Genomic DNA, 25,020 nt, shown 5'->3' with positions numbered 1-25,020 from the left:
AGTTTATATGAGACTTGCTGTTTTCTATACTTATGTACTTGTCATATCTTACTCACTGAGGAGTTCATACATTTCTCTCTTGCTTTTAGACTCAATGGTAGGCACCTTGTGCACCAGGACAGTACCTAAAAATACTGTTAACGGCTGTCACTGTTTCAACTCTAATGCAAATAAACAAGAAGTGCTCCCTAAATGTCTCTGAATGGTTGGTTGGGTGGCTGTTAATGGAGAAGCAGCTTTGTGCAGAAGAGGGAACATGAGATTGACTCATGAAGTTCTAGTCCTGGTTCAGTTACCAGCTGCACACCAGAAGGGGGGCCGCTTAAACTCTCCATGCTTTCACTTTCAATCTATAAAATTGGGATGATAGTTTCTGTCCCCCATAACTCTCAGAGGTATAGTGAGGTTCAAATGGGATAATGCAAACCATAAATTGTAGTGCAGATACAAGGTTTTATTATCCCAGTTATATTATATTCCTTTCTGTCTACTTGCCGCACATTACCACCTTCTCATTTAGGTGAGCACTCAATATTCACCAAATGATTTTCCCTAAATCAATAATATAAACAAAGGAAACAAGATGATCTAGTAAAAGAGGCTCAGGAAATTGACTCTGAGGGTGTGCGTACAGTATTGTCTTGGAAAGGTAGTCTGATATAATACGCTACTAACTCTCTAAGTCAGAGAAGAATTTACCAGAAAAACCTGCAAATAAAGGCGTTTTCTACAATTCACTCAAGCGCAGCAATTCTCGGGAGATAACATCATTAATACTCCATTTCAAATTAAAAAACATATGCTTTTCCTATCTTAAAAAAAAAAACAAGGGAACATGGCCCATTTTCTTTCCTTTATGAAAACAAAAGCTTTTAAAATGATAAAAATTGCCTCTGCTTGATAAAACAGCCATCTGCATCTGATTTAGTTAAGTGTTATTCTTGTATCTTTTTATATTATTATTATTGCTGGTTGGAGAAAAATGCATAAATACAAAGAGAGGTCTTTGCAAAGGTCACACAATTTCTACTTCAATTATCCTTAAAACTTTGCCTCACCTTCAAGTTGACCCTAAAATTGAATCTTAACCCTTAATGGAAGAATTTGAAATAAAGCTTAAGGAAGCATTCCTAATTATTTATGTATAATATCTTATCTTCCCCCTCCCCCACTTTTATGATGTCGGTCGAGAAAAGATATTAAGAAACTTTAGAATGAAGAATAGCTATTGCATTTGGCATTTATATGACCCTCTAATATTGTAATCATTTTTATTAGTTATTTCTCATGTTGGTTCTGAGAGAAAGATTGGATAAGCTTAGTATTCAGAGTGGGTGAGCTCCCCATATGCTGTTAACTCCAGTATGATGGTCATAAACACCAAATGGCATGCCATATGAAACAGACACAGGGCGGGTTTCCCAAATATGCAATTAAGATAACCGGACATGGCATCGTCTACACACATGCTACTGCCATTTCAGAATTAATCTCATGGAGATGGTTCCTTTGAGCTTAGGACAAAGGAAGCAGGAGAGAAGGCTTGTTGATAATGCTCTTAAATGGGCTGTGCTGATATTACCAGCTGAAGTCTGAAGATAATGCAGCTGGGAGAAAGGGGTTGGGTGCAGTTTTGGCTATACATATTTATGCTTGGATGGAATGGTGAAAAGAGTAAATATTAGGACGCCAGACCAAGAATTCAATCAGAAGACATGGATTTCCGTTCCCTGCTCTACAGCCTACAAACTTCATATCTTTGGTCTTGTCTTTTACATCTCTGATCCTCTTGTTGGCCACCCAAAAAATGGGTACAATGACTCTGGGCTCTCTGAATAATATTAGAGGAGACAGTAGGATTGCCAAAACAGGGCAAACTGGCCGCAGAGTTGACAGAGAGCATTCTAAGCAGAAGGACTGGGATGGGCAAAGTCAGTGGGACACAGTCCCAACATGTAAGATGCAGAGGCTGTGTGGTGGAATTTGATAGGCCTGACAGACGGCAGTGAGATCTAAGTCGACCAGATCAGGGAAGTACTGTATAAGAGGCTTTGCAACAAAGAGCTGCAAAGCCATGGCTCGATTTCTTTTTATGACCCATTCTTTATTGGTTTGTTTGTTCATTTTTGGTAGCAGAGAAGTGAAATGTTCAGCAGCTTAGGAAAAAAAATTAATCCAATTATGAAAAATGGATTGGAGGGCGGGGGAGGAGGAGAGAAAGCAGGGAGACCAGCTGGGAGACTTTTGAAAAATGTGGTTCAAACCAGTGCAATTGGAAAAGAAATGGAAGGCAACGGAGAACTACAGGGGATGGGGCAGAATTCTGCATGCCGCTCTTGTCTGCATGACGGATATATACAGGCGGTGTGTGTTATCTGTTATAATTTCCTCTGCTGTGCTGTCCTTTGCAATTTGGAGATGACCCCTCTGATGGTGATTACTGTGTTGTGTGCAGCTGTGGCTGAAGAAAGTGACTTGAGGGAACAGGATTTATCACATGAGTCAGAAGGCAGCCTTGTGGGGATGAGTCTGTAAGGCAGACCCAGACTTTCATTTAATAACCTCCCTTTCCTTTCAGAGCCCCCTTACCCCTCTTTGGCTTCCTGTGTCCAGTATCCCTGTCCCCATGAATGACAGGATCTGAGAAGGTTAGAGCTCCAACGGATGGGCTCCTAAATGGAGAATGACAGGGTTATTGGCAGACGCTGGACTAAAACAAAATGAGTTTATAGTGGCAGAGGACTGGGTTCAAATTGTGTTTCTGTGTTATACTCACTGCATGAATACAAGAGTTTCTGACCTTAGGCAAGAACAAAATATCTCTTGGCTTCAGTTTCCTCATTTGTAAAATCGATACACAAATGCATAAATTACATGTGTTATTGTGAATTAAATAAGATAATGCAGATTACGCATTTGGCACAATGCCTGTTCATGGAATGGAAGCCAAGCAAATGGTAACTATTCCAGGAGTACGGAGAACTCCGCTTGCTACGACACTTAGCACTTTTTTCCCCCCTCTCATCCTCTCGTTGCTCTGCCCCTCTCTCTGTGTCTCTCTCTCTGTCTTTGTCACTGTCTCTCTCGCTTACAGTGACATCAACTACCCCGGAACAGGTACCCTCCTCAGAGAGCCCCTTTCCGATTTGAATATTGAAGAGGCGCCATATTACAGAGTGGCATAGTTACTCGACCTAAAATTAGGGAGACAGGTGACATGTACCCACTGTAGAGTCTACTTTCTCACTTTTAGAAGCAAAAGTCAGAGACCAGTTAGATGGTGCATGGGCATACCATGACAAAGATCATATAAGTGAACCATCTATTTTATTTTTATTTATTTATTTATTTATTTTAAAGATTTTATTTATTTATTTGACAGAGATCACAAGTAGGCAGAGAGAGAGATGGGGAAGCAGGCTCCCCACCAAGCAGAGAGCCCAATGCGGGGCTCGATCCCAGGACCCTGAGATCATGAGCTGAGCCGAAGGCAGAGGCTTTAATCCACTGAGCCACCCAGGAACCCCGAACCATCTATTTTAAAATAAAGCATACATCTTCAAAGGTTTATTCCTCAAAGGAGAAAATCTGTGAAGAGAGGGATAGTTAATTATGATTGACCGTGGGGTGGATTCCCGAATATTCTAGTTGATTGGTCTTAGTAGCTCTCATCCTGGAAGCAACGTTTTCTCCAAGGGAGAGCTATTTTTGCTTGTCACAACAGGGGAGGGATGCTACTGACATCTAGTGACCCAGGATGTTGCTTCTTCAATACAGAGGAAGAGTGTTTCAGGCCAAGGAATTATCTGGCCTTAAAATGTCCATAGTGGCCCCAGCTGAAACACTTCCGTCTTTGCCAGTCAGGAGAACTTTTCCCTTTGTGCCACTGATGGTTTTTGGAATCTAGCCACAAGCCAGTGAGTGTATCACACCCTGTTGGTGCCTATTATTCATCTGGGGGTCAACATAAATTGGCTAAAGCGAGGAACACATTTCAAGGTTAGGAATCTTGTTTCCCCACGCAATGTGAGGAGGGAAGGACGCAGGGTATATTCCAAAGACAGCAGAGAAGAGAGATGGAAAAAAGCTCAGGTTCTGGGAGACGCCAAATCTGCTCACCTTCAAGTCTACCTCAGTTGTCGAATTTCTTTTTCTTTTTTTTTTTAAAGATTTTATTTATTTATTTGACAGAGAGAGATCACAAGTAGGCAGAGAGGCAGGCAGAGAGAGAGGGGGAAGCAGGCTACCCGCCAAGCAGAGAGCCCGATGCGGGGCTCGATCCCAGGACCCTGGGATCATGACCCGAGCCGAAGGCAGAAGCTTAACCCACTGACCCACCCAGGCGCCCTCAGTTGTCGAATTTCATGCTGGGAAGTAATAAATACCCTTGTTGCATTCATTGGTTGACATCAGTTTTTCTTTCTTTCTTTTTTTTTTTTTTTTTTACCTGCCAACGTGACTATATAAGCTAAAACTCTGAACAAGTAATCTCACACGTTTCCAGGAGTTTTAGCATCTTTTAGGGATTCTTTTGCTTAGAATTCAATCGTTTCCAGGAAATTCATTTCTTCAATTCATATCCTGGCCTTCCCCTGATCAGACAGTTCTTCCTTCAGTTTTACATGAACAGAGCTCAAACCAGTTAGGATGAAACAACAGCCACAAATTTTGTCATTGCAAACAAGAACAAAAGGAAAATAAACAGAGGAGAAAAAAAAGTTATGTTTTCAAATGGAAGTAGTTCTAAAGTCTCTGATGCCAAAGGCTGTCACTCAACTCAATCAAAAAGTATTCAGCTTCTATTAAGAAATAAGGACAACTCTGCTAAGGGCTAAGGGTACACGGATTAGAAAAGGCAGAATTATTTTTTCATAAGCAGTTCACAGTCTTGTGTCAGGGGACAGATGAGTAAGGAGTTAATGAGAGTATGGAGGGCCATCCCTCCAGTCACAGCAGAGGGAATAAGGAAGAGAGGCAGCCCAGAGCAAGGAGTCATTTAGCAGGTCCTTTCCCTGCTTCTCCCTCTATCTTCTGATCTATTTTTAAGTGTACAATTCCATCATACAATTCACCTCATAGAATTATCTCCTAGCCACCTTGACCTCTCCACGATCAAGAACGTAAAAGATAAATTTTCATCATGCCTTCCGTCTATAGCTCATGGTTTTGGTTGCTTTCTGGTCTGAGAAACAGCATAGACATCGATGCCCCGAATGACTGTATGCTCAGGGAAGAATGCCTACAGCCGGTGAGGAAGGATGAGCAGGGCGACCATGCTTTGCATTCGTTACCATTCTGTGCAAAACAGCCTATGATATGTGGTGGAAGAAAATGTGATCGAGATAACAAAACTCTTACAAACACAGATGCAAAAGGATCACCCTTTCATAGACCCTCGCTAGGGGCACACGGTAGAAATACAGAGAGAGAGAAACAGAAACATCTATTTCTAAGGAAGAATTAATAAAAGTTAATGGCACGAGAAATGAAAAAGAGGGTGGAAGAAGATGAAATCCAGCATTCGCGTCTCCAGACAACTTGGAGAGAGTACTTGTCTTCTAGCAATAGGTTGGGAGTGAGGTGAGGAGGAGCTGATTTAAGAGAGTAATGTCAGGGCACCTGGGTGGCTCAGTGGGTTAAGTGGCTGCCTTTGGCTCCAATCATGATCCTGGAGTCCCAGGATCAAGTCCCACATCAGGCTCCCTGCTTGGCAGGGAGTCTGCTTCTCCCACTGACCTCTGTCCTCTCATGCTCTCTCTCTCTCTCATTCTCTCTTTCTCTCTCTCAAATAAATAAAATCTTCAAAAAGAAAAAAGAGAGTAATGACAAATTTGTTCTGATCACATTGCTTTCAAAAATCTACTAGGACTTCGGCCTACTTTGGAAGTATTGTCACATTCCAGGACTAGTTAAAGGAAGCACACATGAGACCAGATATAGGAGGGAAACTTAAGGAAAAACAAGTCTTTTCCAAACTCCATCAACCAGTGGTTAAAGATATGGTAAGTTAATATGTTTCTCCCGTTTCCCACCCCTACCATTTCTGTCAAGCATAAAAAATAGACCAATTTGTCACTGTGTCTGCATAATGTCAGGATAAGAGTGTACTGTTCCCTTCCCTTAGCAGAGGTCACTCGAAAGAGTGTCTCCAAGATTGTCGGAAGGAAAACAAATGAGCAAGCCCAGAAATTGGAGGCGAGGTGCTCTGCTCTGGCGGGGGAAATGCCGAGATGATGACTTTTGGAAAATTGCATCGGGTTTATCCAACACAGGACTGTTTTAATCACTGCACCAGGGGAACCGCTTCAAGGACGGATGGTTAATGCATGTTTCAGAGAGGCTGATGGGGAGATAGTGCGGATCCTCAAACGTCTTGAACAGGCCATTAAGTGAGCAAATGTCCTTGCACATCTGTTAGGGGTATGGGACTCAGAGGAAGTTTCAAAGGAAACTTTCAAGGTTTCCCGATGGGCCTAAAGGAGCACCTGGGGAAGCAGACTCTAGGGGGGCTCTGGAGAGAAAAAGGAGGCATGTTCTGCAAAGTCAAGTCTGGTCAGGGCAGAGCATCTCCTCGCCCCAGACCCCTATCCACTGGGAGGAACTGTTAGATGGATGACTGATACACAGACAGAACAGACACTCGGATAAGTACTGACCTTGCTACAGTCTCATCTCCAAACTTTTGGAATCTTTCTTAGGAAACTGACCGAGGTGCCGAGAGTTTAGGGAGGCACAAGGGGATGTGAATTTAATAGGATGGGGAGCGGCTTGGCATTAAATTATCCAGGTTCATTTCCCAGCTTTGTTATGAATTACTTGTGCAACCTTGGGCATGTCACTTAATTGCTCCAAGGCTGGGTCTTCTCTTGCAAAGTAGAAATAAGTGCTCCTATCTGATGACACTTGCGATCTACAGTGTTATGCAAACATCACTTTTGTGATTGTTATAGTGAAGGGGTTGCTCTTGTAACCAGAGAAATATCAGAGCCCCTGCCTGGGGCTTAGTTTTCTTCTTTGTTAAAGGAGGTAACACTCTAATTAATCATATGCACAATAGTAATAATATTTAAGGAACTTTGACTATATGCCCAAACTGTTCTAAACACTATACATCTGTTAAGTAAAAAATTAGCTTGTGTTCTAAGAACCAGTGTCCCCATGTTGAAGTTGAGCAAAAACACAGAGAGAGTGTGAGCTTCTCATCCCAGGGCACATGGCTGGATGGCAGAGCTGAGAAGGGATCTCAGACATTGTAACCTAAGGGCTGCACCCTGCCTGATGATCCACGGCATCAGAATAACATGGAGCCTGGACACCGGTTCTTTGCAGATCTATATCTTGGTGCCAGGGATGTTTCTTACTCTCCCAAAAAAGCCTTACGATTAGCTTGTGGGGTGAAGTCCCTGATGCCACTGGCAGCTTCTCGGGATTTTTACCTGCAAGGCTAGAGGGGCAATTCCTTCAATTTGAGTGAAGAATACAGCATTTAAAAAAAATTATGTATTTATTTGACAGAGAAAAAGGGAGAGCAGGAACACATGCAGGGGGAGTGGGAGAGGGAGAAGCAGGCTCCCCACTGAGCAAGGAGCACGTTGCGGGGCTTGGTCCTGAGCTGAAGGCAGACAATGACTGAGCCTCCCAGGCGCCCCAAGAATACAGCATTTTTAGAGAAATCTTCTGAGGAAGGATCCATAGAGCCATAGATGGTATCAAAGGTAGAAGAGAGAAGGGAGCCGATCTAGATCATTTCTCTCAATTTCAAGATGGTGAAACTGAGATACAGAGAGGAAAGCCTAAACCCATGTCACACAGTGAGAAGGGGGCAGAATAGGGACTGGAACACTGCTGATTCCAAGGTTTATGCTCACTCTCTCTTACACTATATGCTGAGCATTGGATACATTGAATCTCTGCTGTGATTTTTTTATGTGCATAGAATTAAAACACAATCACCAAAATATTAATATATTTTCATTTACAGATAGGAAAAGCTGACTTCCAATAAGGTAGGACACCTCTATTGAAGTAAACACTTGGTTAATTGACTAGTACAAGGTTGGGTACACAGCAGGTATTTAATCAATACTTGAGTTAGACTGAATGCCTTGGATAGCAGACACATGGCTCTTTCCTTTATCTCCTAATTGTTCCCTCCACCTCAAATCCTCAGCCAAGTCTGTGTTGAAAGGACACAGTTTGATGTCCCCATTATTGTTATTCAGCAAATGGATCATGTGTCCTTTGATGAGCAACTTGGAATCAAGAGGACTGTATTGAGTTCCTCCCACACTGCTTTTGAAAGCAGGCCTTAGCACAACTCCTGGCTCATAGCAACTCCCTACAAACATGAGCTATTAGTACTGCTGCTCAGAGAACTTGTAATGGTCTCTGGGGATAAATGATGATGAATGAAGAATGCCTGTTTTCTCCAGGAAGCTCCCAAATAATAGGGAGATTGTCACATTAACAAATAATTATAACACATTACAATTATTAATGGTGAACGCAGACAGACTTGTAAAAGACAGGTGGATTCTAAAAGAGGGTAGTGAGTTAATTATTCAGTGCTGTTGAAGTAAGTTCGACGCAGAGCTCACAGAGAGGAAATACAGAAGAGGGTTTTGATAGGTGAGTAGGAGCAAGGAAAGTTAACTCTAGTAGAAAGCAACCAGAAAGAGGAAGCATGGGGCTTACACTATTCAGAACTTCATGGAAACATTTGTTGCTGAACAGAATTATGAAGATGTGTCTGTGAAGGAGGGGCATTGAGCAGAGACGAGGGCTCCACCCTAGGAAGGGGCTGATGCCCAGAGTTCTTCATGCCAAATTTTGAATCTTGGGTTGTAGACTGAATGCCGCAGGGAGCCTTCAATGGGTATCAGATGAAATCGTAACATGGTCAAACTGGGATTTTAGGAAGATGAGGCGGCCAGTGGCATAGATACTAGAAAGGGAGGAAGAAGTTGCAGAGGAGAGGGAAGTACTGGGAGGGTATCGAGATAAAACAGACATGCCCCAGCAATCCCACCTGGGGGTATATATCCAAAGGAAATGAAAACAAAATATTGAAGAGATATCTGACTACCACGTTCAAGGCATTATTCACATAGCCACGATATGGAAAAAACCTTCACAGAAAAATGGATAAAGAGGTGAGATAATTATGTTTACATTCATACAATGGAATATTATTCAGCTACAAGAAGGAAGGAAACCCTGCCGTTTGCAACAACATGGATGGACTGGGAAGACATTATGCTCAGTGAATTAAGCCCAACAGAGAAAGATGAATACTGTGTGGTATCACTTACACATGGAATATGGGGAAAAAAAAAAAAGTCAAATTCACAGAAACAGTAGAAAGTAGCAGCAAGTTATTGCCAGGCACTGGAGGTGGGGGAAAGAGACAGAGGTTGGTAAAAGGGTACAGATACGAGATGAAAGAGGTCTGAATATCTAACGTATAATATGATGACTAGAGTTGAGAACACTGTATTGTATACTGAAATTTGATGAGTACAACTTAAGTGTCCTCACACATTAAAAGAGGTAAAATACGTGAGGTGATGTATGTGTTAATTAATAGATGGGAGGATCCTTTCACAACGCATATGTATATCAGATCATCACAATGTACATTTAAATATCTTAACGATTTTGTCGATTATACCTTAGTAAAGCTGAAAAAGTAGTATTGTCTTTAGAACAGATTTAGAAAAATATATAATTTAAGTTTAGCAGTTTGTCTCGTGCTTACTTATATCTGGTTGATATTGTCTTGAACATTTAAGTACTGAAATTAAATGATAATAAACAATAGGGAGAACCAAATTGTTTTTAACAAAAAAAAAAGAAAAGAAAAGAAAAGAAAGAACATAGGCAAGAGATAACAGAGGCTGAATAAACTGGTGGAAGAGTGGAGAGAGACAAACTGAAAAAAAAACACACTTTTTTTTTTTTACAATTTTTTTTAAAGATTTTATTCATTTATTTGACAGAGAGAGAGACAGCAAGAAAGGGAACACAAGCAAGGGGGAGTGGGAGAAGGAGAAGCAGGCTTCCCTCTGAGCAGAGAGTCTGATGAGGGGCTCGATCCCAGGACCCTGGGATCATGAACTGAGCCGAAGGCAGAGGCTTAACCCACTGAGCCACCCAGGCACCCCTGAAGAAACACACCACACTTGCTAGGACTTGGCGAGAGACTGGAGAAGCTGAGGGGACATGAGTGGGACCCCTACCCCACAGTGAGATGAAGCATGAATCCCAGCAGTCTCCTTACCCCTCTGTTGAGGTCACCTTCCTTCCATCAGTGGTATTCCACTGGCCCTCCTTTTGGGGGGCTAAAACCTGTAAACCCTGTAAAAGCAGGCTGCTCTCTTTCCAGAGCCAGCTATGAGAGGAGAACCTGGCAAAAATCTTTCTCCGCTTCTCAAACCTGTGGTGTTTATTACTTGAGCTATTTGTCTTTGCCGAGCGAACATGACCATCTGTTACTATAACCCAACTATGAAAAAGAGATGCTTTTATTTTTCCCCATGTCACTTTGTACTGCTTGGGTGACACCTCAAGGAAGAAAAAAGTCAGAGAGCGACAACAAACGGCATCAGTGATGAAAAGGGAGAGTCTAAGCTTCCATTTCCCACACATTTTTGCAACTAGCCACATAAAAGGACCCACAGAGTGTGTGGTAATACCAGTGCAGATAGTCATCCAGCTGTCTGTACTCATTGTGTCCCTCACAAGTGAATTTTTTAAAAAATTCCTTTCCTTTTTTTTTTTTTTTTTTTTTTAAATCTCTTCACCCGGCAACAAATGTTGTAAAAGAGGCTCCAAGGTCAGTAACTTTTCCGACTCTCTCTTTCACACATGATGCCTTAGCCCAGATTATTTAACCTGTCAACGAAACCTCTCTATAATACAAACTCAACCTACTTTTCCCTCAAAAACTTCCACTTTTCCTCCTCAGGTGTTGAAAGCCTGGACCAAATGCAATTACTCCAGAATTCTCAGGATAAGGTACGCTCTTTTCTATATCTATTTTCTTAGCGCAGAATATACTTTTCCTGCGTCCCCTCTTGACTTTCAGCTCCAGCCTCACTGACCTCATTTCCATTCCATAAGGGGACCATGCTCCCGCTCTCTCTGGGACCTTTCCTCTACCTCGTTCGCCCCTACCCCTTAACCCAGTTAACGCAGATATCAGCACACATATCACTTCATCAAGGAAGTTATCCTTCCCCGAACATCCCTCACCATCCTCACTGGATTGTATCAACTCACATCATGCTTTTCTTATTACATAACAGGTATAGTGATTTGTAATCACACACACATGATTATTGGATTAATAGCTACCTCTTCCATAGACAACAAGGTCCATAATGCTTACCAGTGCATCCAATAGTATAGTGCCTGGTACAAAGTAGGATCTCCATGTGCACATACTGAATAAACAAAGCATTAAAAGAATAAATGGATTAATAAATGGATGTGAAAATCTTATGTCCTTCTCAAGGACCAACTCTAATACCATCTTGCCTGTACAGCTTCATCTTGTGCTTTTTGTTACCCACAATCTTTTTTTTTAAACATATAATGTATTATTATCCCCAGGGGTACAGGCCTGTGAATCGTCAGGCTTACACACACTTCACAGCACTCACCATAGCACATACCCTCCCCAATGTCCATAACCCAACCACCCTCTCCCTACTCCCTTCCTCCCTGCAACCCTCAAAACCCTGTTTTGTAAGATTAAGAGTCTCTTATGGTTTGTCTCCCTCCCAATCCCATCTTGTTTCATTTTTTCCTTCCCTACCCCCAAACCCCCCATGTTGCCTCTCAAATTCTTCATATCAGGGAGATCATGTGATAATTGTGTTTCTCTGATTGACTTATTTCACTCAGCTTAATACACTCTAGTTCCATCCACATCATTGCAAATGGCAAGATTTCATTTCTTTTGATGGCTGCATAGTATTCCATTGTGTGTGTGTGTGTGTGTGTGTGTGTGTGTGTGTGTGTATCAGATCTTCTTTATGCATTGATCTGTTGATGGACATCAAGGTTCTTTCCATAATTTGGCTATTGTGGACATTGCAGCTATAAACATTCATCTTGTCACCCACAATCTTAAAACAAAAGTGCTGAAAGTGATTTCTCAGTCATATGAATATTTAAAAAACATTTGTTATATCTCCCTTTGAAATGTTTGGAGGATGGTTTCTATTGCAATAGGGATGCTATTTTGACTTTCTGATTAATGGCAGAATCTAAAGGAAAAGCTTCCCTGGGTGGGGGGAGAGAAAGAAAAGAAAAAACAAAACTGGGCTTCCCTTTTATTTGGAGAGGTTAGGCAAAGACAAGGCTTCTGAAAGCTTTTCTGGCCTTATCCATTAAGAAGAGCCTTCTAAAGCACCTCTGAGGTATGCTCAAACATCACACATCTATTTAAGTGCTTCATTTAAAGATAAGGAATGAAGAAGAAGATGCTTCATTTAAAGATAAGGAATGAAGAAGAAGATGTGGTCCATACATACAGTGGAATATTACTCAGCCATCAGAAAGGATGAATACCCACAATTTGCATCAACATAGATGGGACTGGAGGAGATTATGCTGAGTGAAATAAGTCAAGAAGAGAAAGTCAATTATCATATGGTCTCATTCCTATGTGGAATAAAAGGAATAGTGTGGACAACAGGCAAGGGGAGGAAAAACTGAATGGGAAGAAACAAGAGAGAGGGAGAGAGACGAACCATGAGAGACCATGGACTCCAGGAAACAAACTGAGGGTTTCAGAGGGGAAGGGGTGGGGGAGATGGAGTAACCAGGTGATGGGTACTAAGGAGGGCACATGTTGTGATGAGTAAGAGGTATTATACACAACTAATGAATCATTGAACACTACATCAAAAGCAAATGATGTACTATACTGTGGCTACTGTACATAATAAAAAAAATAAAAATTAAATTAAAAAACAAAAAGAATCTGTGATCCCTGGAAGTCAAAGCAACTTAATGGCAGATTTTGGCCCAGAACCCAGGTCTCCTGATTTTTAGTCTGATTCTTTCTTTAATATCAGTTTATTGTCATATAAAAACAAATAGAAATGACTAGGAGAAAAAAGGGCACCTTATGTACGTCCCTCAATTGGAACATATTTCTAAAATGGGACAGATATAGACATTATTTATCCTGGACGGTGGATTCCAAGTTTAATAAAGCAAACCTTCTTGCCAAAAACTGGCAGGATAATTCTCTATAAAGTTGCAAAGAATTGCTAAATTAGCCACATCCATCACACATTGACATGTTCCTGGGATGACACAACACCAAGAACAAGAGGCCCTTAATTTAGATGTCATTAATAACCCAAACAGACCTTTCGACACAGAATATTAATGCAAAGATTCTCACAATTTTAGAGCATGAACTTGCTTTGGAATCAGTGCATATTTTACTTTAATATATATGTGTGGAAGAGATGGTAATTGAAGCTGTCTTAGAATTCAATCCATTTTAGCAAGACAGCATGGTTTCTTGGGAAGATGTCTGCTCTGCCACAAATCTGCTGTGTAAACTTGGACAAGTCAACCCTCTTTTCAGCTTCACCATTTGCAAAATAAACTCTTGGATTTCAGCTTAATGGGTAGTTTCTCCATAAACAACCCACACCTGTACAGTTCACTTGAGCACACAGCTGAGTCCCACAATGTGAAAGGCACTGTACTTGGTGTTTTAGACACAGGTGAATAAAGCATAATTCCTGATTTTAAGGTGTTCGGAGCCTAAAGAACAGGGCTGATATATAAATAGCAAACTTAAGTGAGTATAACAGAAACCAAGAGAAACTTGAGTAAGCCATGCTAGGAAATAGAACTTAGAGCTATGGATAAAGAGCAGTTATTGAAATGGCAGAAAGAATATGATGGGGAGCTCGTTGCTAATAAACTCTAAAATATCTAGAAAATATACAGTGGAAAATGGTGCTGGGAAAATTGGACAGCTATACGTAAAAGAATGAAGCTTGACCATTCTCTTACACCGTACACAAAGATAAAATCGAAATGGATAAAAGACCTCAACGTGAGACAGGAATCCATCAGAATCATAGAGAAGAACATAGGCAGTAACCTCTTAGATATCAGCCACAACAACGTCTTTCAAGATATGTCTCCAAAGGCAAAGGAAACAAAAATGAAAATGAACTTTTGGGACTTCATCAAGATCGAAAGCTTCTGCACAGCAAAGGAAACAGTCAACAAAACAAAGAGGCAACCCACGGAATGGGAGAAGGTATTTGCAAATGACAGTACAGACAAAAGATTGATATCCAGGATCTATAAAGAATTTCTCAAACTCAACACACACAAAACAGATAATCATATCAAAAATGGGCAGAAGATATGAACAGACACTTCTCTAATGAAGACATACAAATGGCTATCAGACACATGAAAAAATGTTCATCATCACTAGCCATCAGGAAGACTCAAATTAAAACCACATTGAGATACCACCTTACTCCAGTTAGAATGGCCAAAATTAGCAAGACAGGAAACAACAAATGTTGGAGAGGATGTGGAGAAAGGGGAACCCTCTTACACTGTTGGTGGGAATGCAAGTTGGTGCAGCCCCTTTGGAGAACAGTGTGGAGATTCCTCAAGAAATTAAAAATAGAGCTTCCCTATGACCCTGCAATTGCACTACTGGGTATTTACCCCAAAGATACAGATGGAGTGAAAAGAAGGGCCATCTGTACCCCAATGTTTATAGCAGCAATGGCCACGGTCGCCAAACTGTGGAAAGAACCAAGATGCCCTTCAACGGACGAATGGATAAGGAAGATGTGGTCCATAGACACTATGGAGTATTATGCCTCCATCAGAGAGGATGAATACCCAACTTTTGTAGCAACATGGACAGGACTGGAAGAGATGATGCTGAGTGAAATAAGTCAAGTAGAGAGAGTCAAGTATCATATGGTTTCACTTATTTGTGGAGCATAACAAATAACATGGAGGACATAGGGAGATGGAGAAGAGATGGGAGTTGAGGGAAATTGGAAGGGGAGGTGAACCATGAGAGACTATGGACTCTGAAAAACAATCTGAGGGTTTTGAAGGGGCGGGGGGTGGGAGGTTTGGGGAACCAGGTGGAGGGTATTAAGGAGGGCACTTATTGCATGGAGCACTGGGTGTGGTGCAAAAACAATGAATTCTGTTATGCTGAAAAGAAATAAAAAAAATTAATTTATCTGATAAAAAAAGAAAATTATTTTCTAAATAAATATAAATTATCAAGATTGATGGAGGCATATGTTGAAAGACTGAAATACATAGTCATCATAGATGAAATATGAAAATCATCCAAGTAATATAGAGACAGGGCAGAGCCAAGAGTCTTTAATGGAAAGATTTTTAAATCTTTAAGAAACACAGTTTCTATGTAACTTCTATACTTCCTAAATTCTTTACTAAGAAGAGATGATTTTTCATTTATTTTACTACTTTGTAAAAAAACTATACTTATTCCAAAATGTGAGAAATATAGTATATAATTTTATCTACACTTAGCAATGGGCATTTGCATGAAGAAAATGCTATTAAATAAGTCAGGACCGTGACTTCCAGTCATGGCCACATGATAGGGAAAGGTGGTTTCTTTGAAGATAATAATCATAAAAACTGTGCAAAATTAATAAAAACAACCATTTAGAGACACTACGAAGTAGTACAGAGCAGGTCAGAATTGGAGAAGGTGTTATACTTAAAAGACTGCTACTGAACCAAAAAAGAACTATGATGCCAGTTCTTATTTTCTTACCTAAAGTTGCTGCCCAACCCACAAAGAGCTCTAGTGCTAGAACAGGGGAAGCCCTCTTGGTCTGAACACAACAGATTCCACAATCCTTATAACCAAAATTTCAACCAAAAATTACCAAACATGCAAAGAACCAAAAAGTATGAGCAATATGTAAGAAAACAAGCAAACCCATAAAACCCAGTCAATAGAAACCTGATTCTGAGTGTGTCCAGCTGTTGGATTATAGCAGGCAAAAACATCCAAGAAACTAATATAAATGCATACAAAGATTTAAAGGAAAATAAGTTTAAAGAATTAAAAGGGAACATGGTATTAATGGGTGAATAGAGAAATAGAAACTATGAAAAGGAATTCTTTTTTTAAAATCCAGATCTGAAAAATATAACAAGATGAAAAAGTAAATCACTGGATGGGCTTGGCAACAGATTCAAGATGGCAGAAGAAAGAGTCAGAAAACTTGAAGCAAGAGTGATAGACAGTTTCCAGTCAAAATAACAGGGAAGAGAAACATGGAAGAAAAATATAAAAAGCCTCAGAGATCTATGGTCAATAGTGAGCAGGCCAAAACATGGACTCTTAGAATGAGAAGACACACTGGGGCAGAAAAATATTTGAAGATATAATGGTTACGTTTCCCCCAAACTGTTGAAGAAAACACATTAATTTACAGATCCAAGAAGTTCAACAACCCCCAAGAAGTATACAGATGGATAAAACAAAACAAAACACACCGTGTAAGAACATCACAGTAAAACTGCTGAAAGCCAAAAAGAAGAATTGAAAGCAGCGAAATAAACACAACACATTACAAGCAGAAACACATTGATGATTAACAGCTGAATTACCAGCAGAGACAATGAAAGCCAGAAGATAAAGGATTAAATATTTAAAGTGTTGAAAGAAAAAAAAAAAGAAAGGTATTATAAAGGTACTTTCTGATAAACAAAAACTGACAGAATTTGCTGCTATCAGACACAATTTAAAAAAATGTTAAGGGAAATCTTTGAGTTTGAAAAGAAATGATATCAGATAGTGACTTGTATATATAGGAAGGGATGAAGAACACTGGAACTGGTAAAATGTGCAATTTTTTTTCTTTTTATGGCAGTTTAAGTCTCCCAAGAATTAGACACCTAGATGGGTTTAGATGTGATAGATTATTTTAAGGAAATGTTTATGAAGAATTAATAAGGGCAGGACTTGAGTAGGCAGACAGCCTTCTGACTACAGTGCAGGTCCAACACCTGTGAAAAGAGAGAACAAAAGATGGATGGAAATGTAATGTAATAATTCCATTAACAAAAAATGGATTGAAAAGCTCAGCCCACAGTACAGTTCTGAGAAAATCTCAGCCAGGCTGCCTGTCAGAGTAATTCTACCTTGAGAAGGAATGCACCAGCACTACTATTTCCAGCTTGCTTAGTTGCTGGTTATGAGCAGCCTAGGGCAAACATGACCTCCGGGTTCATGGGAACAGTGTCCAAAAGTATCAGTGAACTATGATCCCCTCAGCGTGTAGTCTTAAAGGAGATCTAATCAATGCATCTCCAGTCATCATACTTGATTTCTTTAAAGGTATATGGCTATTTAAAGCAAAAATCATATCCCAAACATTGTGGAATATAACAGAATTGTGTAATATATGGATATAGATTAGATACAGGTATAGAGAGTTACAGATAGGTATTATAGGCAATAGAGTTATATAGATAGCTATTATAGGTAATATAGGTATTTACCTGTTGACTGATCTATCTGTTTATAAGGCATTATATATGGTGAAATAGTACAAAGGATGGAAGGGAGTAATTGGAAATTTACTGTACCCAGAATCATCTGTTTTTGTTTTAGCCAGAAGAAATTCAGTATTAATTTTAAGTAGATTGGAATCATTTAACCAAGCATATTGTAATTCCTAGATCAAGCAAGAATAACAATAAGAGGAAAGGTAGCCAAAAATTCAGTTGCGGAATTCAAATGCTGCACTAGAAAATATTTGCTTAATGAAAAAGGATGAACACTAAAACAACAACAAAAAGGAGATATTGGAAAACAAATAATATAAGTGTTAGACCGAAATCCAAATATTTTAATAATTACATTAAGAGTAAATTCATTAAATATTCCAGTCAAAGCTAGATTGTTAAACTCAATACAAACATGACATTCAACTATTTGCTGCCTACAAGAGATACTCTAAGAAAAACAGAAATAACTGGAAATTAAATTTACAGAAATAAGATCATGCACACAGTAAGTATAAGAAATTTATAATAGCTATATTAATATCAAAGTGGACATTAAAACAGATATATTTCTAGAGAAAAGGAGAGATGCTTTATACTGATAAAAGGGTGCCTACAATAGGACAATATAAAAATATTTATATATGTTTAACAACAAGGCTACGAAATGCATGAAGCAAAACCTGACAAAGTTGAAAGGGGAAATAGACAAAAATTACATTTGAGATTGCAATACTTGTCTCTCATTAACGGATAGAAGAAACACAAAGAAACTCACCAAAAATACAGAAAAACATTATTCTAAACTAACTGAACATTATTAATCAATTGAACTTACTTGATGTTTCTAGAATATTAGACCCCTCAAGTAAGAGATTACACTCTCTTTCAAGCATACATGGAACATTCACCAATACAGATAATTGCTTTGACTGTAAGAAGTCTCAATAAATTTAAAGTAAATAAATTTATTCAAAGCATGTTCTTTGATCATAATTACACTTGAGGTCAGCAACAGGAAAACAATCTGGAAGTTATATATTTGGAAATTTAAATAACAGACTTCTAAACACCAATGGCTGAAAGAATAAATTACACAAAAATTTTGAAAATATTTGGAATTCAAATATATACAAGAACACAACATATCAAAAGATATATGACTATTTAAAGCACAAGTTATACCACAAGCATTTTTTAATACAACATATAGAATATATGTTTAGTTCAACGTATATAGAGAGATGTAGATACAGGCATAGATAGATACAGGTAAGTATTACAGGGGATATATTACCTGTATTAATAACATATTGAAAATTGGTGTTTATAAGGAAATTTATACCTTTAGATGGTTTATTAACTCAGAGGAAAAGTCTAAAGCATTATCTACTCTTCGTCTTTAGGAGGTTAGAAGAAGAGAAGAAAAGTAAGCTTAAGGTAAGTAGAAATAAAGAAATAACAGACGGGTAATGAAATATTTAAAAAGTGAACAAGAGAGGAAGTCACTGCAACTAAAAGCTGCTTTTGTTCTTTGTTTTGTTTTGTTTGTTTGTTTGGAAAGACTACAAAATTGACAGACTTCTAGCTTGACCAAGAAAAAAGGAGAGAATGTCCTAATTACCACCATCAGGAGCAAAAGAAGGGCAACATTTGACACTACAAACATTGAAAAATGATAAGTAAAGAATATGAACAACTTTAAACCAATACATTTGATGATATAAATAAAATGGTGAAATGTCTTGAAATGGCAAATCACATACAAAAAGAATTCCTCTGAGGCTATGAGGCAGTGTGTAAGTCCAGTCTCCCACAAAGAACAAAATAGAAAAAGGAAAAAAAAAAAGAAGAAAATTTAAGATAATTTTTAAAAGACACAAGAGAACTACCAAAGTAAATGAGACCGAGGTGTGTGTTTGTTTGTTTGTTTGTTTGTTTAAATTTATTTATTTGAGAGAGAGAGGGATCGGGTGTGCAAGAGCAGGAGAAGGGGCAGAGGGAGAGGGAGAAGCAGACTCCCTGCTCAGTAGGGAGCAGGACTCTGAGATTGTGACCTGAGCCAAAGGCAGATGCTTAATCTGGCAGAGCCACCGAGGTGGCCCAAAGACTGAGATTCTAGGAGTCAGAGTGAAAAGAATCATGGAGAGGGAGCCCACAGACAGCACCCACCCGCATTCTTCTCCAGGGCATTTGGCAATTATTAGAACATGGAGCTAGGTGGCCATTGTTGAGTGGTAAAGAATCCCACAAAAATGTTGGCGAACTCATAAATTTTAGGAGGAAAAAAAAAATGCCTTTGTGACTGCCAAGGCAGCCAAGACCTAGGGAGTCAGAATTTTAATAAAAAGGACAGAATGAATATAATTGTTGATTTCTCCTTGAGATATTGGCTAAATTCTTGAATCACAGAGGTCAGGGGAAGAGCAAGCAAGGCAGAAATGTTTTAAGTGTAGCACAGTTTTCCAAGTGTCTCAGAGCTGAGCAGATGAAAATTAGAGATGAGAAACTACAAAAGGTTGTGGGGCAGCCAGGTGGCGAGGGAGGGTGGGGGGTGGTCACCTAATAAACATCCAGAGATACAGCTGGGAACCCACGGAGTGCTGGAGTTAACCAGAGGTAGTTGAAACTTTGTAAGAACCGCAACTCTGATTCACATCAGCCCCATTTCCGATCAGATTAAGGTGATCTACCACCAGTCTATTTTCCACCCAAGGACAGTGTAAACATCTCTGGAAGAAAATAACATGGTGGCATTCAATTAAAAGTTGTCTGACATGTTAAATAGGTGTCCAAAAGGGGCACCTGAGTGACTCAGTCGGTTAAGCATCTGCCTTCAGTTCAGGTCATGATCTCAGGGTTCTGGGATCAAGTCCCACATCGGGCTCCTTGCTCAGCTGAAAACCTGCTTCTCCTTCTGCCTCTGCCTCTCTCTCTTATCTCTCTCTCCCTGTCTCTCATGAATAAATAAATAAAATCTTAAAAAAAAAAAAAGGTGTCCAAAAGAAAGCATGAAACAGAAAGATACCCACTAGTGACTCAATGTTTAGAGGTACCAGAAATACAATTAAAAAAAAAGAGGACTACTGGGGAGCCTGGGTGGTTCAGTGGGTTAAAGCCTTTGCCTTCGGCTCAGGTCATGATCCCAGGGTCCTGGGATCAAGCCCCGCATTGGGCTGTCTGCTCAGTGAGGAGCCTGTTTCCTCCTCTCTCTCTCTCTGTCTGCTGCTCTGCATACTTGTGATCTCTCTCTCTCTTTCAAATAAAAAATAAGATTAAAAAAAAAAAAAGAGGACTACTTTTTGAGGAAGTCCTTTGGGTATCTACAGATGTAAAACTATGATTAACTGGATATTTAAGCCTTGTGTACTGCTAAGAAAACTTACAAAAAAACCCAAAGTAAATAGAGACATATACCAGTTTCATGGACAGTAAGATTCAATATTCTTCCCCTATTGATCGACAGCTTCATTGCAATCCCAATCAGACTCTCAGAAACCATTTTTCATAGAAATTGACAAGCTATCTCTAAAATGTATGTGGAAGTACAAAGGACCTAGGATAATTAAAATGATTTTTGAAAACAATGAAAAAAAGTTAAAAACTTCTATACTATCTGATTCCAGGTAGTATATGTATAAGATTTACTGTAGAGCTCTTCAAAAAATCCAGGCAGTGTGATATTAGCAAAAAAATAGTCTTATAGGTCAAGGAACAGGAGAACGGGTTTAGTGATAGAACCCTGTATTTATACACCTCGTTGATTTTAGAGAAAGTTTTCAAAGTAGTTCAACTGAGACAGAGTATTTTCGCTAAATGATTGTTAAACAATTATATATCTCTATAGAGAGGACTGAACCTTGACACGACTCAGAGGAGTCACAACGTTATGTGATCAGATGGATCATAAAAGCCAAAAATATCAAAGTTTTAGAAGAAACAAGAAAATTCTTTATGATCACAGAGTAAGCGTGGACCCTAATGGAAAAAAAAAAAAAGTGGATTAATTAGACATCACCAAAATTAAATTTTTTTTTCTTTTTATTTTTCAGAAAAAAAGTGTTGAAAAATAACAAATACAGGGAAAATATTATGTATATGTACATATATATAAAATATGACAAAGGTGTGTGGTATATATATACAATGGAATACTATGCAGCCATCAAAAGAAATGAAATCTTGCCATTTGCGACAACGTGGATGGAACTAGAGGGTATCATGCTTAGCGAAATAAGTCAATCTGAGAAAGACAACTATCATATGATCTCTCTGATATGAGGGAGAGGAGATGCAACATGGGGGGTTAATGGGGTAGGAGAAGAGTAAATGAAACAAGTTGGGATTGGGAGGGAGACAAACCATAAGTGACTCTTAATCTCACAAAACAAACTGAGGGTTGCTGGGGGGAGGGAGGTTGGGGGGAGTGGGGTTATGGACATTGGGTAGGGTATGTGCTATGGTGAGTGCTGTGAAGTGTGTAAACCTGGAGATTCACAGACCTGTACCCCTGGGGAAAAAAATATATGTTTATAAAAAATTAAAAAAAATATGACAAAGGATTAGTGTAAGAATAAATAAAGGACCCTTCAACTCAATAAGACAAATAACAAAATTTTAAAATAAAAAAAGGATTTGAATCCTTCTATTATTTCATAATAGAAGATGTACAAAATAGTCAAAAGGGATGGGAAAAGACTCTTGATAACAAAAACATAAATGTTTGAAGAATCCCAAACCAAGTGAAACTAATCTGTGGTCTGAAGTCAGGATAGTGTTTATCTGTGGGGCGTAGCAACAGGTGGAAGAGAGCACAAGGGGGTTTCGAATGTGTTGATACATTTCTTGGCCTGGGTGTGGGTTACTCATGTTTGCTTACTTACGGTGCATGTACATACGTCTGTTATTCCACAATAAAGAGTCTACTAAAAAGATTTAAAGGCTGGCTTTATAAAGTTAATATTCTGAAGTTTCTCTCCAAGAGCAAGTCATCTGAGAATAGGCACAAAACACTTTGAAGATGAATAAAGAGAAAGTATTTCTATGAATTTGCATTTGTAGGTCTGGCACCAGGACAACGTAAGTTTCCATCTCAATTCTACTAGATAATAAATAATACATGTTTCAGTTTCCTTAGCTAAAACATGTATATAACAATTATACCTATATCACAGGGTCGTTTGAAAGAATAAACCGGGTATATTTGGTAAGATTACTAAGCATCACATGCTGAAATATTAAATGTGAATCAGGATCAGTAAATAGTAGCTATTAAAATAACAGTGTTAATAAATGTAATAACAATAAAAATAATATTCATATGAACCAAAGCAACTTAAAAATAGAATAGAGGTAGAGAACAGGCTGATGGATTATTTTTAAATGTTCATAAACTGATCTGAATATATATATATATATATATGTATATATATAAATATTTATATGAATCAATATATAACACCAGTAGCATTTCAAATCAATGGGGATTGGGTGAATTGTATCATAAATCATTTTCAAATTCAAAGGCAGACAGCAAAAAGAGATAAAATTTTTGTGAAGCATACATGACAGACAATGGATGATATATAAAACCAATGAAAAAATGAGACAAACATTGCAGTTGAAAGTGAATCAGAGGATTCAGTTAAGAAAATCATGAAAGAAACATATGTATATACATGAGTTTAGTATGCAAAGAAAATGTATTATACTTCACAGAGGGATTATATTAAAACAAGTCATACTTTTTGCTTATTCAATTGCTATTAAATATCATACATTTATATTACCTTTGTGAGGAAAAGGACATACATTGTTTTGGGGAGTGTAAGTTAATAGTAATGTTTCAGAAGGCAATTTGGAAATATATATCAAAAAGCTTAAACTTGTACCTCCTCATTGATCCAGAAATTACTCCTGTTGAGTTTATCAAACAGAAATAATGATCACGCTCAAAGATTTGGTTGCCAAGAGAGGAACTGCTTTGTTTGTAATAAAACCTTTTAGACATACATGTAGTTCAAAAAATAGAAAATTATTTCATTCATCCAAGGAAATACTTTTAAGCATTGACAGTGGTATTAGGAAATAATTTTAAAGGCAGAAGATAATTTCTACAATATACTCTTCCATTTCAAAAAGCTGATTATAAAACCATATGGATAGTATAATTATATTTTCGCAAAATAAATATTTACGTACATTTGGAGAAAAGACTAGAGGTAAAGCCCACCAAAATGTTAATAATAATTGCATCAGAGTGACAAAATTATGAATGATTTTAATTTTTTCATTCTGCTTATCTATATTTTCTTAAGATTTTACAAGGTGCATCTATTACTTTACAATAGAAGGGAAAGTAATAACATTTCAATGAAATCCACATAAAGTAAAAAAACAGTACCCATAAGATACTCTAGTATTAAAAAGAGAATGACAGATACTCTTTGCAGAGATGAAGGCTATCTTTGAGTTTCGCAGTTAACAAAAAAGACAGTAGGTATACAAAAATTGTGGAGACTCTTCAAGGCAAGAGACACTCTTTAGGCAAGAGAGATAGTATGGAAAAAGGACAAGGAGGTTTAAGGCTTTTCGCTGACAGTGGGAAAAATTAGAAGTCAAGAGTTACTATATCTCTACTTTTTAGTTGGTCTGGATAAGAGGCAGAGTTGGAGATATAAGCAGAAGTCAGATCATGCTAGGTCAGTCCATCATGTCACAGTAGGGAGACTGAATCCTCTAACAGGTGGGAAGCCACTGAATTAGCAAAGGGCATGATCAGATCTGGGTTTTAAAAACGTCCCTCCGGCAACACTGTTGGGGAGGAATGACATTGCTGGAGAGCAAGCAGAGATCAGACACATAAGATGTCCTTGCAGTGGCCCATGCACTACTGACAGCCTTCAATAAAGCAGTGACTAAGACTGGTCAGAGAGAGACGAGCATGAGAGGAATTCAGGGTGTAGCAGTAACAAGACCCGGAGACTATCGAGATGCAGAAATGAAAGTGAGGAAACCATCAAGGAAGCCCTAATGTGGGTTCTGAACATACGCTATGCAGATGAAGTATTGTTTGCCTTGCTTTGCCTATAGGCTTCTACTTACTAGACATATATGGGGTGCATGTGCGCGCACACACACACACAATTAATGAAAAACATCGATACATCTTTCAACTTTACCAAACCAAAACAAGCAACAAAGAAGGTCAAGGTAATTAAGAGAGTGAGAAGTGACAAGAACTGAGAAACACAAAATTAACAAAGAAAATAGAGAAGACGTCAAGCTTGTTTAGGTACCAAGTAAGACATTTTGGGCAAGAGAAAAATATTAGGGACTCTATGATTCAGACCATTCAGAAAGAGCCATGTTTTCTTTTGGGCTGTAGATCCTGGTCCTTTGTAGAACCACATTTTTCTCCTAAATAAATAAATAAATAAATGTACT

This window comes from Lontra canadensis, unplaced genomic scaffold (assembly GCF_010015895.1).
Source record: "Lontra canadensis isolate GAN:19392208 unplaced genomic scaffold, GSC_riverotter_1.0 scaffold30, whole genome shotgun sequence".
Classification (NCBI taxonomy): Eukaryota; Metazoa; Chordata; class Mammalia; order Carnivora; family Mustelidae; genus Lontra; species Lontra canadensis.
Note: the sequence above shows the minus strand (reverse complement) of the source record.